Here is a 19797-nt window from a genome sequence, read left to right as displayed (position 1 = left end):
ATGGACTTAAATTCTTTGTGACAAAACTTGTTTGGTCCATTTTCCAAGTCACTCAGTGTTAGATAAATTGTTTCCACTGAGATTCATGTGACTGTATATTTGATAAGCAGTAGGAGAAAAGAAGAAAGCTTGAAAAGCTGCTTTTTGAAAAGTTGTATTTTAGATGTCTTTGCTTTTCAATATTGACTGCCATCAAATTTAGCATTCCTGCTGGGCTTTTAGCCACTTTACTCCCAGTGAGCTAATTCTACTTTAGTTAAGAAAGTTGTCAGAAATAATCTGATGATTGTAAGGATCAAAGAGTCCTACAGTACGTAAAAATAGGCACTTGCCCATGTCTATTAATTACATAATATTTATAGAACAGGAACAGGTATCCATAAGTTATCTTATAGCCATCCCTGGCTTCTTAACTTTTGCTAGTACAGACTGGGTGATATGAAGATGACCTGGTTTTGAGGGAAGAATCGGATGTCATTGCACAGTGTTGTGAAAGAAGAGTAAACAAGGTTGTTGCTGAGCAAAACAGAGTATTGTGCTTTTGTTGAGAAGGAAATATTGTTGGGTATAGCATAGTCCTGCACTGAGAGGGCTTTAGCTGGCATTCTACCGAATGTAGAATATAGAGAAATTAGATGTTTCTCTTAACACACAAGCCAAGTTGTTTTCAATATGTATTGAAAGAGATGGTACATGAACTGCTTTTGCTTTCTTCAGTACCAAGAAGTTGTCTATTGTCTGTAGCAGGGAAAGAATTTCCAACAAAAGCCAGTGCTGGGATTATTTAATTTGCTGACTTTAGCAGCTCATAACACATTTTGAACACAGAGAGATGATTGTTACTGGTACACATTGTTTCCAGGTGTTCTTTTTTCCAGTTGTGATTAACCAGTTTCCAAATTAGGCCAAAAAGTTGCATGCCAAATTTAAAAAATAACAGTTATTGTGAGACCAGAGAAGCTATTATGTCCCAAATTACTGTGAGCAATCTCTAAAAGTTGCTTTAATGAACTTCTAGTTTCAAGGCAAAACCAGATTCTACATATTATATGCAGAATTTATTATCTTAAACACACTGGTGATGATGCTTTAGACCTTTTTGTCTCTTGAAATCTTAAGTAATGTGAAAGGCCACAACCAGCATGTTGACCAGCAATGGCTGTTTGATGAGCCACATCCAAAGTCATCTGGGAAGAAATACTAGAGCTGGGGATCAAACCAGAGGTACCAGAAGCTGGTAGGAATTGACAATAAATTATTTTAAACATTCCAGTTCTTAGGTTTCCAGTAGACTTTAGTTAAAAGGATTAGCTTGAGCCCTTCACAGGGAATGTTTCTTAGGCAGCTGTCTGCTCTGAGGCTGGAGCACCTGCCTATAAATACGTGGTATTGGCCACCCTTTGAGAAAAGCTACTAGCTTACCAGCTCACTAGGTGTGTTATGGCAATTCCTATGCTCTTATCTTGTTCTCTTACAGCTGGTCCCTCCATGAGGCAGGAGTCACAATCACAGGGTTTGCTGGGGAAATCTACAGGCTTATCCAATTTTATGGATGATTGCAACACTTTCAGCCTCTCCGACTCTCCTACAAAGGCAAGGAAGTTTAAAGCAGCAGGGGAAGTTAACTGCAAGTAAGAAAGAAGGCAAGAGAGACTCCCAAATCAATTGTTTTACCATATTGGCATAGATCCAGAGGTTGCTGCAAAATGGAGTTTGGACTGTGAAGTAATAACTACAAACAAGCTCCTAAGTTAATAAAGATAGGGAAACAACACAGACAAAGCCTTTGGTTTGACAAGAGCATTGGAGTTACCAGAATCATTAAGCCAGATCATTTTCAGTCACCCGAAAACAGCTTCTCCCCTTTCTCTCCCTCTTCCATTCCCTGAAAACAGAAGTGTTCTCATTTTAGGGCCATAGTCACTGGCAAGTTTAGACGTTTGCACACCTTTTTCAGCTGGCCATAGAACTGCAAAAATATATTGTCTGCATAGTCTAACATGACTCATGAACCACAGCTAAAAGCTTAGCTATAGAAACGGTTGTAATGATTTCAGAAACTTACTGTTCATTACTTTGCAAGCAAGGAAATTGAGGGCTGTAATCATGGCTTTTATCTTTAAGAAGGTCTAAAGATTACAGCTGAAGAACCAGGATGCTGCTGATCAGAGTAATGATAAGCATTGTGAGATTTAAGCTTTCTGTCAAGGTGCTAGAATCTATTACAGAAAGTAATTTAGTTATGCACTTTATTATCTGTAATAAATGTAAATTGACTGGTTTACATCCAAAATTGCCAATTAAATATAGGTGTTATTTATCCATAATACCGGAAGCTCATTGCTAGCATTTTGCAGAAGTCAGTCCTTTGCCCAGGCAAAGTGGTACTGTTAACTGTTCTCCTGCTTCCTCCTTATGTATTAGACAAAGGCTACTGACATTATCTTGTGATGTGGAATACCGCAAAACTGCATGAATGGCATAATACTGTCTCAACAGAAGCTGATGGCATTATTTAAAATATAATGCTAATACTGGAACTCTAATATGGGCTCCTATTATGGGTGATTTTAAACTATCAACAGTACCAGCCAAACAGAGTACTTTTTGAATGCATTGAATGAATATATAATGTCTATAAAAATTAATTCAAAAGATTTTGCCTACAGTTAGTTTTGATATTGATCAATATCAGCAGTATTGGTTAGTAAGTATTGTCAGAGTTTTAAATAATGAGTATAGGCAACTTTCTAACAAGCTGTGTTTAAAACATGGTCCCCCTTCCTACTCCCCACCAAAGAAAACTAAAGACTTTAAAGGCATAGAAACTTGTAGCCATTTTGGCAAATTTAATAGAAATGAGCTAAATTGTAAGAGGTTACATGAAAGTAGAAAGAGGAGAAAAGAGGTAAGAGATTTGAAAATGTACATAAGAAAATTGGGCCCCTAAATTCCATGAATTTTCCAGGCAAGTTTAGCACATAAATCCCTTTGATTTTAATATTTCATGGAGGGAGTGCCGGTCTTTTTTCTTTATAATTTATGTAGAAAACATAAGGTAGTAATAACATAAATTCAGATCTGTTGAAACAAAGCTACATTGACATGCAGTGGCTATAGAGCTAATTCAGTAAACTGCTTTCAACAAATTAGGACATACTTTAAAAAGTAGTTGTCATCTGAATACCACTGTCTGGTTCAAACTGAAGGTATATGATGCACTGTCTCCTATAGATAGTGCTAGTGAAGGAAGATTATGTAAAAAAACATAAACATTTGTGTTTGTTCCTAAAGAGACCCTCAGGCCAGAGAGTTTGTAAATGTCTTTCCTGGGTTTTATTAAGCTAATGTACCATGTCCACATTTGATTTCTTTTTACTCCCAGAGGGATTATATTGTTCTTTTTAACTATATGTGTTTGAAAGTATAGAATATGCTTCTAGAATATAGAATTGAGCATCAAACTTTTCTTTGCCAAGTAGATGGATGAACCTATAAAATGAGGTTCACCAATTTATCTAAGCATTTCTTTGAAAGAAGAGCTCATCGCAAATATAAGAGGAAAGCTCCAAATCATAAAGCTAGCCTTTGTAACAATTATTCCCTTATAGAAAGGAGGACTTTGTCATGCAACTTTTCAGTCTCTTTAATGGTGGTTTAGCACAGTCAATTAAAATCCCTGGAAGTGTCTAGAAAGTCAGTTTAATGCCACAATAATGTCTGAATGGGGGGGAAGGGGCAGGTTGTAGGTACAGAAAGGTAACTCCCCTCTCTGAAGGAGGAACTTAAGGACTTCAACTTTCTCACAAAGTTTGTTCCCATGGAAAGGATCCTTTCATATGGGAGAAGACTGATCTTAAGGCGCTGTTTGCATTTGATGCCATGTGGTACTTTAATTCTGTCAAAAAAGATATGTTAAATCTATTGCAGTACTGGTACCTTCTGTGTCACAGCTATTTGCATGACCTCAGATTCCAAGAACAGATATTCATGGCTAATGGGAAGAGCCATCACATCGTAACGAGAGACATCACCAAGAAAAGTTTTAAAAGGTTGTATGACAATAAAAAGCTGGTGGCTGTGGCAGAGGTGTTATCAAGTTGTGGCAGTGTGCAGTGATATTGGTGGTAGTCAGGGACAGAGTGCGTTGACTTATTTCACAGCTTGACCCAAAACCTGCTAAGATGCCCTTTGACACAGTCAGCTTTTGGATCAGGCATTCTGCTGGCACTGTTATCGTCATCTTTTTATCCTATGCAGGCATTAAGCAAGTGTATGCTGCAAGTCACCAGCCTGATTGAAAAATGTGTAATAAGCATTGCTGTTTTTTGGAACCCTGGAATGTACGTGGAGATTTTGCAGTTGCTTGATTCCTGAGGCTTGTCACTTCAGAAGCTCAGCTTTAGTGTTGAAGGAACTTGTCACTGCAGATCTGGCATGATGGAGTGTCACACAGTATGTTCTGACTAGCATGTAATCCTTCAGCTAATGACTGTGGCTGCAGGGATGTTAACACAGCAGAAGCTACTGCTTTAGATCGCTTTCCATGGTGTTTGCAATGCACAGCCTTGGAACATGAATTTGTCAGGCAAAATTGTACAAAGATTGAGAAAATCAGTGGCAACTAAAACTATTTCAGTTACTGTGCATTTAAGGATTTTTATAAGAGCCAGGAATGTAGTGCTCTTGCTAAGATGTTGACTATGATCCAAACATGCATTGTACCAGAGCAGATGTAACAGAGAATTTCAAGTCTGTAAATAACATGGGTAGAAACCCTACCCCCTGGGGAATCTCGTGTCCAAACTGCTTTCTCCATGTTCTTTTTACCTATTAAGAATAAAGTGTGAAACCTTTTTTTTAATCTTTGATTAAGAAATTAAATTACAGATGTCCTGCCTTTCAGATTTCTGAGCGAGTTTGTAAATCCAGCACTTGATTTTATACATTGCTGAGCTCGTTGTCCGCTTCCACAATATGCACTGGCATCTGTTTCTAAGGTCATTGTGCAGATACTCACATTACTCAATATAATGAGCTGTAAGTACAATATTCAGAATTTTTGACCTTGTAGCAAAATATTGGAAAAGTTAGCAGAATGGTGTTTTGTCTGGTATAAGGCAAGCTTTAATCTGTTCTTACTTTCGTGACTATAGCATTTATCTAACAATGCTAGCAAATTACTATTGGAAGAAGATGAAATATATACTACTCCCAATTCACTGACTCCATTGTGAAACTATTGGTCAATTTTTTGTGATAAATTTATACTTTGCTTTTAGTACATTAGAATCTCATTCTTTTCCAGATCTGTGGCATTAGTACATAACTTCCTTTACAAAGCAAGTGTTTGGTAGTTAATATCTGATTTTCTGCTCTTCTTGTGCCCTTCCCTAATTTTTCTTCCAGAATGAGTTCAAGAAATACACTGTATGTTTCTCAATCTCTGTTTTTTTCTTTTGGCTTTGTTTGGGCAACTGTATAACTTCTCAAAAATACCTATTCAGAAAAAAAAGTGGAGATTGTTGACCTTGAGATATAGGATAGAAAATAATGAGAATTAAAGAAACCCACTTCCAGGAGAGTAACTTTTCCCAGTACCAATAATTTTATTCAAATAAACGTTTAAGAGATGTAATGAGTAAGTGAAGATCAATATCACATGGCAAGTTAATGTGTTACCCTGATGTGTAGAAAACAGTTGCTAGTGATGATATGCCATATGGGATGAAAAAAAACCTTAAAAATGTAAATAAGAAAGGTAAATGTGTAAAATCAGAATTAAAGTTTTTTTCAAATAAATTTAATAATTAATTGTGTGTTACAGCAGAAATATCACCTATCTTACCAAGTTTAGCAGTAGTATCTCAGGAGAGGTTTAGGCATCTGCAGATCAGAGGTTTGAGTGAAAAAAGGAGAAGGAGGAAAGCATTTAGGGAGTAAGGCCCTTTTATTAACTTATTAATGTGAAATACTTTAACCTGTATAAGACAGCTCATACAATCTTACCTGGACATAAGCAAAAAAATTATATTTAATGGCTGCTTTGTACACAAGGTGTTCCTCCATCCTTTTGCCTGTAGAAAGTCCTGTGTTGTGTTGCTCATACTCTGCTTTTTGCTATCTGCTTAGTTAACTAAAGTTAGGCTGACCTGGTGTACTTGCTCATTTTTGCCAAGCTACTGTTTTATAATAAGCTACTCTTGCAATAATGGAATAATTGTGATTAAAAGGAACTTCAGGAGGTCCATCCACCTCCACAAAGCAGGGTTCAGCTCTGAGATCAAACCAGGTTGCTCAGGGCTTTAACCAATTGGATCTGGAAAACTTCCCAGGAAAGAGACTGCAGCCTCTCTGGGCAAGCTGCTCCACTGCCTGACTGTCTTCATGGTGAAAGAAAAAATTATTCCAGTTGGGACCTCTGTCATTTCAGTTTGTATCCATTGTCTCTCATCCTCCTGCCATGCACATCAGTGAAGAGTCTGGCCCCGTCTCATTGATGACCACCCTGTAGGTACTGGGGACTGCTGTAAGGTTGCCTACAGCCATCTCTTTTTCCAGGCTGACCAAGCCCTGGTCCCTCAGTCTCTCCTCACAGGACAAGTCCTCCAGCCCCCTGACTATCTTTTTGTTTCTCCACTGAATTTAAGATAGCAGAGAAAAATTAAAACCCACAGTTGAATGAGAAAGTGGTGTATAGAGTTGGAAAGCAAAAGCTGCAAGAACAAGAGAGACCTCAGGAACAGAGAAACAGGACAAAGGGACACCTCTCTCAAGTGCATGCATGCACTTACACACAGCCTGGGAAATGAGAGCCCTGCATGTGGTTGAGACCTTGTGTTTCAGGATCCAAGGAGAAGCCAAGTGAGGCTTGTGGTAGGAATGTGTTACTAACCACAATATTAGGATGTGAAAGTGGACGCCATTTTCTTTGAACAAATTCAGAACACCCCCATGCTCCGATACATTCCTTGTTATGCAAGACTTTAATCTCTCTGGCATCTGCTGGAAGGGCAGTACAGTGGGATGCAATCAGCCCAGGTTTCTGAAGGGTGTCAGGGATAACTTAATGACACATGCACTAGACGAGATGCCTGCAGTAGGGTATAAGGAGACATAAACCAGAAACAATGTCAGGGAACCTCACTATTCCACATTTCAGCCCTCTGCCTTGTACAAATCCTGTAGGCAAACTTTAAAGGAATAAAAAAGCTGTTGTTCAAAATGTATTTTAATGAAACCTCTCATAACAGATACTATTGTTAGGCAAATGTGCTTGAATGTCCTTACAGAATGTCAATATTTAACTGAAATCCAGACTACAACTTAAGTTATAAACTTTACACCCTGTATTTTACTTTAAAAAAATTTAAACAGAATATCACTAGCATTTTTATTTTCTTGTTATAAATACTCTCAAGTGTCATATCTTTCTAGCAGCTGGCATGTGTTTTGATAACCAAGTTAATATATGTTATGTACGTTATTTTTTTCACTGGAGTCATCTGTGTGATAAGTTTACTTTATAAAATCTATGGCAAATGACACTTTCGTTTCCTCCAAATGATACTTTGCTGCTACTAATAAGGAAAAAGAGGTTTTATAACAGTAATAATAAATTACAGTGAAAAAAATTGCAGTAGCCTGATAAGCATTTGTTAGCTCTTATAAGTGACTCTGATTTTATGATGCTTCATTAACATCGCCAGATCAGAAGCTAAAACTGTAGCATATGATTCTTTTAAACGCAGAATTAAAATAAGGTATTTTTTCCTCTTTCATTCTTACAAAAAACCTGTATTTAAACCTATATTCTAGCCATAATACATATAATTATCTTATTGTACTTTCCAGTCTTAAACCATGTGGTTTTGCCTTTTTAAGACCTTTTTATAGTACAATAATCATAGGATTCAAGTTTTACAGAAGTAGCGATTTAGCTGGTAGTGGTTTATACTTTAGAAGTCCTTGCTGCATACTTATTTCCTGGGGTTATGCCATAAGGAAAATACCTCTGTCTTCGGTAGGAATGCTATCCATGTAGCTGGAAGTCGAGAAGGACTAGCTGTCTGTGTCAAGTGGGTTTCTTCAATATAAAAGTGGATCAGGAGAGCATAAAAGTTATGGAAAAGCTGTCATACAGTTGCACGGATGTCCCTGGACAATTTCTCTTGAGCTGTGGTAGTGCTTCCTTGTCAAGGCTCAGCAAATGGAAATTTCCTTGAAGACTGTTACGAAGATTTGCTTATTCCAGCATGCAGGAAAAATCATGAACTTTGTTCAAGAAGAGAAGGATATAATCTTTATAAGGATAGAGCTGCTAGCTCTATGGGGATAGAGCCTTGGGTTGTGCATGTATGGTGAAGTAGGAGAAATTACTACCTTTAGCATAACAGCATTTTTAATGAAATTTCAAAATACTGTTTATTTTCACAGTTGTCTGGTGAAGCGAATGATGTGTTACAGTGGCTTACAGACAGGCAAATCTAAAGCATATGCTATTTTTATCCTCTCTTAGGTCTTTGGTTGCTTGGGCAATGCTTCTGCCAACTTAGATGATTTTGGTCTTGAACACTCTCCTTTTGTAGCTGTGGCTGTTTCTCCATCTGCCAACTATTGCTCCGTACAGACAGAAATTATTTAGGTATGATCTGCAGTTTAGTTGTTTGAGGTGGTCTTTTTTTTCCTTTTGGTGGGGGAGTGGATATACTGAGATGGTCCGGACATGCAAAAGTTTTTCTCAGCAGTGTGGTACTCGGCAGCCTTGACTGAGTGTAGAAAAAATGCATTCAGAACAAGTATTTCAATCTGTAGCCTGAACAGCTTAAATGGAAAGCGTGCAAACTGCAGAGATTAATTTCAGCCTGGGGAGCCATGCCATCCTAAGAGCCTTGGAGATCGAACGGAGGCAGGGGGAGAAGTGGGGATGATTCAGGGCACCTGAAGTTAAATCCTGCTTTGAATCCTCCTCCTGAAAGCTGAACCTTCCCACTCTAAAGCTAGCATTTCCATATTCTCCTCCCTTCTGTAGGTTAAAATTTAAAGAACAAGGTTTGTAGTGTGCATTTGGGGCTTTTAATTTATTATAGTTTAATTTTTGAAATGCTCTGCCATGTGAACTTTGAATTCTCATTAATTTATATTGAATAAAAATCCTAGCAGAATTTCATTCCCTCGTTAGTGTCTAAAATATATCAGATTACTTAATCCCATGTGGGTAAACTAACATTTGATGCCACTGATGACAGCACTGTAACTTCTATTAGCGTTATAGCTTCTTTCTGCTGGCTTTTTTCCCTAGTATAATCTCACATGAGTACAATGATTTTGTATACAGTTTTGGCTATGTTTTGGCTCCAAGGAGTATAAACTCATTAGGGAACAGTCAATATTTATTAGTAGTTTACCACAGACTGCAGGCAAATCATTGCCCTAAAAAGTTGAATTCTGCTGTGATTCTATCTTGAAATGAACATATTATTTAGCAAATTAAAATAAAGAATAAAATTGTTCCTCCCATGTTGTTGCAACTCTGCATATGCTATCAATAAATATTTTGCTATTAGCAAAATAGGGGGCATGGTATGAGCTTTCATCATCAAAATGTATGCAATACAGAGTAATTTTTAAAAATAGAATATATTTTTTTAAGGGAGTGGAAGGATAAGGATCTAGGTACTGCTTGCAATACATGCATTAAAGGAAAAAATAATTATCCTTTAGCTTTGTTAAAAGCAGAAAACTCTGAAAAAATCATTGAATCAGCTGTATACTAGATTTCAAAAGTCATCTCACAGTACTTCACAATTCTGCACTCCTGCTTGTTGAAGGAAAAACGGGAGAGGGAAGCACATTTACCACGACGGATTAAACAGTACCAGTAACTTGTATGCAGGCATGGTATTGATAATATCAGAGCTCGTGTAATATCACGAGCAAGGCCTGTTTCACAGAAGCATTTGGAAGCAGTGGCTAATCAATGAGGCAGGTAGGTCCTGTCCTGTTCTCAGGATTGGGTCAGATGTAGTGAAAAGTTGGCACAAATAAGTGAATAGTGTAGATCCCACTGGTTGTTTTATTTTTAGGCAATTTGCACACAGAAAAGATTTAGATAGTGGTATTTAAGTATTCAGAACCTTTCAGTAAAGCTAATTCCTTTCCCCCAGTCATTTCATTTCAGCAAAGAGGACCTCTTTATGAGAATTCATTGGCTTCACTTACAGTTTTTGTGGGAAATTATCAAAATGTGTACTGATTTAGCACTCAAGCACTCAAGAAGAAAGGAATAAGGAAATCAGAAAAATATTTCAGACCTCTTTATTAACAAATCTGAGTTTTGAGGAATCATCGCCATTTGGGTTGAAACCAGCTTCTGAGAAATTCTTGTAAAATGGGAATTCAGGTCTGGAATTTTGAGCAGATGGAAAAGACATTTGTATAGAGGAAAAGCAGGTTTAACCTGGATAGCAAACACTAGGGAAGAATCTTCAACCTGAGCATACTCTTGAATGTATTTTTTCTTGCCAATCCCAAAAGAAGAAGCTTTAAAAAAACCAGACAAACAAAAACTCCTGGTAGAAATGGATAAAGAGTAACAGAGAGAGAAGTGAGCAGTATTTCACATTCTGTAGCAGTCCAGGAGCTGAGCCCAAGTGGGTGTTACAAACATCAGTAGCAGGAGGCAAAGGTTGGCTGTTGGCAATCATCAAGGGAGCTGGACTTCAGAACTGCTGTATTTAACAGCAGGAGGTAGGCCAGGTCAGTTTTTGTGCTTGCTGGGCTAAGAGTCTTTCAGGGCATGTAACAGCCGGAGGGAATATGTCACGAGCAGGGCATTTCAAGGGAAGCAGTCAAAGGAGAGAAATTTCTTGTGAGAGACACAGACCGGGAGATTTGGAGTTAAAAAACATAGATAAAAAACAGATAATGATTATAACAAAATAATCATGTAGCTTTTATCTGTTAACAGTGAGCATTTCAAGGCAGTGTTGTTGGCACATCACTGGAACACTGGTATACACTGAAGCAAAACAGCAGAAACTGTATTCACTACAGGACCTCACAAAAGTCTCTGCGAGACAGGAGGTTTGTTTTTTTTCTTTTGTCACTGAAGACTTGTCACAGAACAAGATATCTAAGACTGACTTATGGCATTTAATCATCTCTCATGTACAATCATTTGAGGGAAAAAAATATTAATTCAAGATGGGCTAGAGCATCACAGTTTAACTTACAGAAATTCTGCTTTGCCTTCCATCACTTTGTGGACTGCACTAGTGGGGACAGGATGATTTGGGTGACTAAAGTGTTTAGGCATCTCGTTGCTGTTGAAATGGTATAGATCAGGTGCAGGAACACCTTAAGTCCCTTTTCTCTGTCAGCTCTACTGAGGAAGGATCACAACAGTTACAAGGAACTACCAGAAGTATCATAATGAGCTTGTATCTGGATTTCAAGCTGCTGCAAATGCTATTCATAGTCGGTAAAACTTCACTGTTCCTGATCTGACCATCATTAAAATCTTGGATAAGAATCTGCTAATCAGGGCACAGTTGCTCAGCAGAGGCACTGCAGAGGCAGTGTCTGCTATCCATTAGCGGTACACTTGCTAGTTCTTGCCAGGGATATGACCCGAGTTGTTGGGAAAACCCCAGTGCTGCAATGCATAAACATGCAATGAAAGATTTGTGTCCTGGTACTTGAAAAGGGGGCATGAGGAAAGGGAGATCTCTGTACTCTCTTCCTTGTCTTTTTTACGCCACTGTGGTTATTTTGTATGCAAGGGGTTTTTATGCCAGGTTGCAGTGATCCATTGCCTTGCCTCAACTTTCTGTCTAGATGGAGAAGAAGCTGCTTGATGCCTTGAATACAGATGATGCACACAGAATATTTAAATCTCGTCCAAGTTTTGTTTAAGATTCCATTAGGATGTAGTTGTGAATGAGCTTCTTTTTGCATATGTAATTAGAAAACAGAACAGATGGGAAAGGCATAGTTTAAAGTGATGTGTTCATTAAAATAACCAAAGCTGCAAAGTGTTTGTTCCCCAACAGCAGATTCAGGATATGACACTCTTCAGGCTTATGATTTTTTCCCCCAATTTTGAGTTTGACAACTGTGAATGACAACAATGAGATCTGTTTTGCATCATTTTTATTGTTATATATCGCCACTGTTCCTTAGGGCAGATTGATTATTCATTCCCTCACATGTGGTTTGTGCTCGGTTAAGATATGCTAGGAGGCAATGGGTATTAAGCAGCAGACACTACATCAAGGGATTTGTTTTAATTGCATTTACTGTAAGAAAGGCCTGCTGGGATTTAAAAAATAATATAGTGATTTCAATGTTCTTTTAAAAAGATCTGTGTGGACTGTATCCTGGTAACTACTGTTATCTCTTGGGTTATTTCTACTTTTAACTTTCAGGTTTTCAAATTAACATGAAATAATTTTAAGAAATAGAATTAGGGTTTCCCTCCTGCCCTTGTCTATGTTTTAGTAGAGAGGAAGTCTTCTAAAATTAGTCTAACAATGTCCAAAAATATATACTTAAGTGAATAAAGGCTAATCCTTATCCCCCCCCACCCCAAAAGGGGGGGGGGGGTAAGTATTACATAGTTTAAAGAAACAAAAATTATACTTTATCAGAGAGTTTAAGCCACACCAAGAGAAGACACTGCTAAGTGCCGCTAGAAATCAGTAGAAACATTTCCAGCGACTAGTAGTGGATGCTGCCTAGGCTGGTGTGCTACTTCAGCCTTTCAGAAGTCAAGATTGATGCTGATACTGACCTCTTTGTAGACTTACAACTTTCAGCTGTTGTGATGGAAGGCTAAGTTGTGGAATGAATATTGAATTTATCCTATGTTCTGCTACCCCTGCAAAATGAATTTTATCAGATATATTTTGTAGGGAACATAGAGCTTCAGGGCTTACTAGAGCCAAATTCTTGTTGCACCTGGAAAGCTGCTATTGAAACTCATGGGGAGTTAGGCCAAAGTTTGTGTCTAATTTGCCAGTTTTTAGTAAATATGGTCTGATTTGGGGTAAATTCTAATAATGAATTCTGGAGAAGAAGAAATCTAGTTGCTGTCATTTCTGACCTCTTTTTTCTTCTCTGTGATATTTAACTTTTTACAAAGTAAATATAGATAATTTTAAATAGAGGGTGACTATAATCATGCTGCTATTTTCTCAGTATTCACTGCCTTCTAAATAGCAATCTTTGCTGCTTCTGAAGCAAAATGTTCATTATTTGCCCACTGTCGTGGTTCAACCCCAGCCAGCAACTAAGAACCACACAGCTGCTCGCTCACTCCCCGCACAGTGGCATGGGGGAGAGAATGGGAAGGGTAAAAGTGAGAAGACTCGTGGGCTGAGATAAAGACAGTTTAATAGGTAAAGCAAAAGCCACACACACAAGCAAAGCAAAACAAGGAATTCATTCACCACTTCCCATGGGCAGGCCGGTGTTCAGCCATCTCCAGGGAAGCAGGGCTGCATCATGTTTAATGGTTTCTTGGGAAGACAGACACCATCACTCCGAACGTCCCTCCATCCCTTCCTTCTTCTTCATCCCAGGTTTATATACTGAGCATGACATCATGTAGTATGGAATATCTCTTTGGCCAGCCTCGGTCAACTGTCCTGGCTGTGCCCCCTTCCAGCTCCCAGTGCACCCCACGCCATCTTGCTTGCAGGCCAGCATGAGAAGCTGGACTGTCCTTGACTGCTTAGCGACAACTGAAAACATCAGTATGTTATTGGCATTATTTTCATCCCAAATCCGAAACATAGCTTCATACTAGCTTCTATGGAGAAAGTTAACTCTATCCCAGCTGAAACCAGGGCACTCACCATCAGCATCATGCATGGCCTTGTCCGTAATTCCATCACTGTTATGTGCTGGAAAGAAGGACTCTTCAAACATGCAAAAGACAATCTCTACCCTGAAGAAAGGGACTGGATTACAAATGCAAATTTAGCTAGAACAGCAGATGGATACAAGAAATATAATAATGCATGCTGTTTATGATAAGGACATAAAAAATGTTTATCTGTGCCAATATCAGGAAAAGATTGTTTTAATTAGAAGTGGAGCCCTGTATGAGGGTTGGAGGTTCTTTGTTAGAGGGCCTTACCTAATACAGGGTAAAAGTGATCCTTGCTTAAAGCAGATGGAAGTGCAAAGTGTTTAATCATCTAAGACTTCAGTATATACATAATTTTTTTCAGTATGACTAGACCCAATCAATGCTGTGATCCTATTTACTCTGTGTAAAGTTGAATGTTTTACTGTCTGTATACAGACAGTCTTTATCTACAATGATAAAATGGACAAACAATTGTCCTACTTAAGCACAATGGTTACTAACAGTGCAGGTAGATTTTGCAGTTTAGAAGTTTGGGTCTTTCATATTGTTTTCTAAGGTACTGTAGAAAATGGCTGCCCATATTTTCCCTGAAGTGCAGAGAATGCATGATCTCAGTATTGCAAAGTTTTCCTTTTTGTCTTGATTTATCTTTTATGTGGAGAAATGACAAGCAATGTCTTGGAAAATAGCAAGGTATCAAACAGTATTGATTTCATGCTATTGCAGTGACCTAGAAAGTGTTATTTCTCAGGGAAAGATTGGATTGTGTTTTTCCCATACAAATAAGCAGATTCAAACTCTAAGAATGTTTTGGGTTGTCATTACATAATTACTAAAAAAGACATATTTTTGTTTCCTTGCTGAAAGACTATAGGAATTTTCTATGATCTGATAAAGCAATCCCGTGAATTATAACTACCCCAAATACTAAATCTTCTGTCTAGAGCATTTCATAGTTTGTTTTCTAATGAAATTTCTGACTAAGCGTCCCCCCTTTCTTTCATTCATGTCATTGAAACCTTTAATTACCGATTTGAAAGGAGTAGAAAAGTAGACTTACAGCCGTACTGGTATTTTTTATTTTGTGATTTGAAGTAGGGAATGATGAACAAGTGTGATTAAAACAAGAATGGATTCTTCTAGTGCAAATTAATCTTTCCTGTTTCAGTCATGAATGAAGATTATAAGTGCCAAATTTTCAAAAGAAAGAAGATTTCTAACTGAAATGGAACAGACATTTTCAAAAATCGTCATTGTGTCCCTTCTTATAGATCTGTAAGCTCAGTAGCATATCAGATAAAAATCTAAGATCTGTAAGTCTACCCCAGCTTTGCTACTTACTGATAATTTATTAGGGGGGGGAATGATAAGAAAGTAAGGCTAACTCATTACATAGGCTTTCTTCATGTGCAGTAAATGGGATCTAGCTCACTCGATTTTGAATAGGGAGCTGAAATGTATAACTAATTAAAAGGAAGAAATTATACATAAAATTTTGCAAAAATAGACCCACATTAACTTGAATTCCTTATACTCTTATCTTAGAAATATATTAAGAGCTCTCTTTTCCATGTGTGATTTAGAGATACGCTATGTTTTTCGTATTGTTTTCAGTTCCACGGAATGAACCTGTAGAATAAAATCCAATGAAAACATGAAAGTCATTGGGGTTTTCATAATTAAAAAAATTAAATCTTTGAACTTAACTGCTGTCATGATGCTAATAATATTTGTTAGCAATTGTCTTTATTTAGTGAAAAATCGTTAAAAGGTTCAACTTTTACAAATTCTTCGCGTTTTGAATGTATTTTTATGTGTCTTCTGCATCACCAAGTGTGTTTTTCAGCCGTAAAGTCATTACACATTGTTTGGTCAGTCAGCAGTAAGAGCAGATCAAATGACTTTCTGTAGCCTCTTTTGAAAGTAAAGCTTTATGACATTTTTCATAGCTGCCTTTTACCACAGGAATGCTTTGGTTGGCTTTGCTGATTAAAACTTTTAGTCTTTTCTGCACAGGAAGGTTTCTTGGATGCACAGAGATATATGGCCCACATGCTCAATGTTGAATTTACTGTTGCTGAACTTGCAGTTCTCTGATATCTGCTATCAAATGCTCATGTACAGTCATTCTTGCTCAAGTTGAAATTAGTTGCCCTGCTTGTTTTGTAGAGTGTTATGCAGTATAAATAAAAGTATTCAGTGACTTTCTTGGTTAATGTCACTGACTCAATTATTTTGGCTGCTGAGTGGATGAATATGTTTAATCATGTGGAATTCTGGACTAGCATAAAAATAAAAATGGGAAGTAGATACTGTCTGCAATTGTATTTATTGCACCTCTACTACCAAAGAATCCCATAAATACTCCCTACCTGTTTAATGAAAGTTAACTATACTATATGCATGTGTTCAATATCTTTTAAATACATGGCAGTTCTAATGTCTTTCTAATAATTTGTAACTCACATTGATTTTGTAGTATATTGTGGCATTTGTCATTGAAAGGCAGTATATGAAGTAAAACAGACTATCATATAAAAAAACATGTATGCCTTTTTTCTGCCATAATAAAAAGTGCAAATAATGTGTGTAATAAAAACTAGAATATACCCTGTAACCATTAAAAATAAACAGTTTACACCAAGATGTGAAGAATAATACTGTGAGTAGCATTTATTCAACAAATTTAATATACCATTGCAGTTTCAGTACAAAGTAATGCTCACTGAAAACTACTAACATGCTGTCATTTTGCTCATTCCTTAAAGATAATTCATTATTCTGTCATAATATATTGGTCATAAAAGTAAGTGCATTTCAAAAATAATGCCATGTTGTGGAAATCAGGTTTGATTTCCAAATTTGCCACTCCTTTAAAAAGACAAAATATGTTAAATATTTTATTTGTCAGTAATGCCTCTGTTCCCAATCCAATAGTAAATCAACTCTTCATTGCAGTGAAGAAGCTGGGGTTTATTCAGCAAAATATTTAACGATATGCAGAGCTGTGAGCACGTGCACATTTCTGTGGATGTGAGATTTTTGTACCTGCTTAGAGTGAGTGGAGACACAAACATACTTAAATTACTCCAATGAATTTACGGTCTTTGCAAGGATCTCACAGCAGGGAAATTTTTATATAATCCAGCTTTTTCATAACGTATTTAGAGCGTGCACCTGAAAAAAAAGGACTTTTATTAATGCTTGAATCAACAGAGGTTACACATATCACACACAAAATGAACAAAGTAATCGGCTCCCCCAGATTACACAGCTTGATGAATCAAAGGGGAAGAGGAAACTTTTAACTGATCCCCACAGGCTGCTTCCGGTGAATGGCTGATGCCTGCCCTGCCGCACGGAGCGATCGCCACTCCCTTCCCTTGCTCATCTGCTAAACAGCACATTTAGCTATAATCCAACACGTTTCTCCTTCATACTTTTGGCTATTTATTTATTTACGTGCTTGGAAAAGCTGGAAGGCAAATATGAAACTGAGATAGAGAATTAGGTCAAGAAACCAATGGGGTAATATTGTTTGCTGCTGTCTGCAATATTGACTAAAAGTCTTGTCTCTTGCTTATTAGAAGTGGTTATAGGACATGCTGTCTTGTAATACTCGTGTTTCCATCTCCTGGCCTAGGTGTGACTATTGTGTCACATATCTAACTTCTAACTGTCAGACATGATGTGAAGAATGTTTTCCACCCCTTCTTCCATCAATTTGTTAAATTAATGTTAGCACTCAATTTTTCCAAATTTTTCAATGGATTTGTAGTTGAAGACTTTCTGAAACCTCGTTGCAATTTGCAATGAGTGCGTGTGTTTATCAGTTAAAGCAGGCCAAAGTCTCATCTCAATAATATGAGTATACTAAAAGAAAAAAGTTACATCTTGTTATAGTTAAGTCTTGTCTTTTAAATGTGCGTAACAAAATCTCCTGTTTTAATGTAAATCTCCTGCATAACAAAATCTCCTGCGTCAGTAAAAAGTGTAAAAAACATAGTGTCTATTTTAGCCTTCTTGGCAGTTATAGCATGGTATCCTTTTTCAACAATTGCATTGCTGAAGGACATTTTATTGATGGATTTATCAGCTCTGTCTTTCAGAATAATTTTTGAAGGCTCGCGTTTGAACCTTACTTTTTCTGGAGCAACCAAAGGGTCATTTTACAAAGGTGGCTTCTGTACAGGGGCAGCTCCTTATCCTTTGTGTCCCATCAGTCTCAGATATGCCGGTTGGACTGGGATGTTAGGATAGTGAGAGAAAGTGGCATCTCTGCTATTAAGACAAGTATGTAGAGCTAACTGTTCCAACCTCCCTGCATAGTAGTCATGAAGAAGCTATATTCTATTTTTAAATGACCAGTTACCATTCTCTGCAAAAACAGAGCTAGTTTGAATTTGGGAATGTGTGGGAATACTTTTCCCTGCAAGTGTTTTTAGTAAGGGTGGTTTGTTTTGTTTTTTTTTTTAAATAGCATTTAACTATTCCCTACCCCTAAAGTATCCTGTTTATATTGCTGGGTATAATTGCCTGTAGTGCAGGAACAAAGCATCTATTGTAAATCTTACAAATTTTAACAAATTAGATGTCATTGGCATAGTGCTACACTTTTAATTACAATGAAAGGCAACCACTTATGACATCAAATGATCCCGTTGATATCACAACATTAAGGTGTCCTATGACCTGCAAATGTTAACACTTGTAGTGGCTGAATGTGTTTTTGAATTGTCTAAGACTGAGGCAATGCTGCCGCCTAATGATGGGAGTATATAAGATGCAGTATAGCAGAATTTCTTGCTTGGCAAGTAGGCTAGGTTTTTGACATGAGTTGGTCTACAAGTGAGACTAAAAGCAACAAAAATTGGTCCATGGACTACACTCTGTGATATCATGGTGTCCCAGGCCATTTATTTGCTTTAAACTTAAAAGAAAAGCAAAAAACCCCACACTGTAATCACTTCAAGTCAGGTAAATTTTTTGTTTTCTTCATCTTACTGTCTGCTATGAATAGAAAGAGAATGATTCTCTACTTTTTCTCTGTATTAATAGTTTTTTTTTAATGTTTTATGTATTTTCTAATACTTATCATTATGGTAAATATATCATTACAATATCTATCTTAGAATTTTTATCATTCTCTGCAGTATCCAACTACAATTTTCCCTTAATATTTATTATTTCAGAAGATTAAGAAATTGCATTAATGTCTTAATACTAAATATATCTATTCATTATTTGCCTTCTTTATTTAGAACAGTTCAACATAGTCTAGTGGCTGAGACTAATATTATTAATAGTATTACTGTCAGGTTAATACATAGACCCATAAAGAGCAATAACACTTCTGTGAGGCATCTGCCAATGTAATCTGTGACAGTCTGTACACCCAGCAGATCGAAACTGGATCCAGCCCTGCAGTACCTGCTCCTTTTTCAATTCTTCTGGTAGATATTTCAGTTTGTGCACTATAGTGAAACATAGGAAAGCAGGGAGCTTGCTCTTATTTCCTCCCATTTTATCTATATTATCTGTTTAACATGAAATGCTATTGAAAAGGCAACGAAATCCAAAGATTGTTATTGATTTGTGCCAACTTAACTCTGACAAAGGGTTTCATTGCAAATTGGTCAACCCTTGAACAATTATAATTTGGCAAAAACTAATAAACTGTAATTAAGGCATTATAAAGGCATTGATTTGTTAGCAGGCAGACTGTTAAATCATTATAATTATATCATAAAATGATTAAGGCAACAAAGTTAATGCATTTGAAGCCTTTGCTAAAGATGCATTTTAAAAAAAATGTGCAGTCATATTTCTCTCCTATGTGTTCAAGTTTTTTTGTCATTATACTCCTCTCAACGGGGCTGCCTTCCAGCCATCAGCGTCTTCACTATGTGTTCGCTTCAAAG

At 37.1% G+C, this 19797-nt stretch overlaps 1 protein-coding gene across 1 annotated transcript in view; it reads left to right on the top strand.

Annotated features, from left to right (window-relative positions):
* Positions 1 to 19797, top strand: part of CNTNAP2 (contactin associated protein 2) — a gene marked incomplete at its 3' end in the record, with an annotated part of 1307043 nt that overhangs the window by 386754 nt on the left and 900492 nt on the right. The gene's annotated exons all lie outside the window — the stretch shown is intronic.

Source organism: Phaethon aethereus (genome assembly GCF_964289735.1).
Source record: "Phaethon aethereus genome assembly, chromosome: 2".
NCBI lineage: Eukaryota > Metazoa > Chordata > Aves > Phaethontiformes > Phaethontidae > Phaethon > Phaethon aethereus.
The sequence above is the reverse complement of the archived record's forward strand: the minus strand, read 5'-3'. Positions and strand labels throughout refer to the sequence as shown.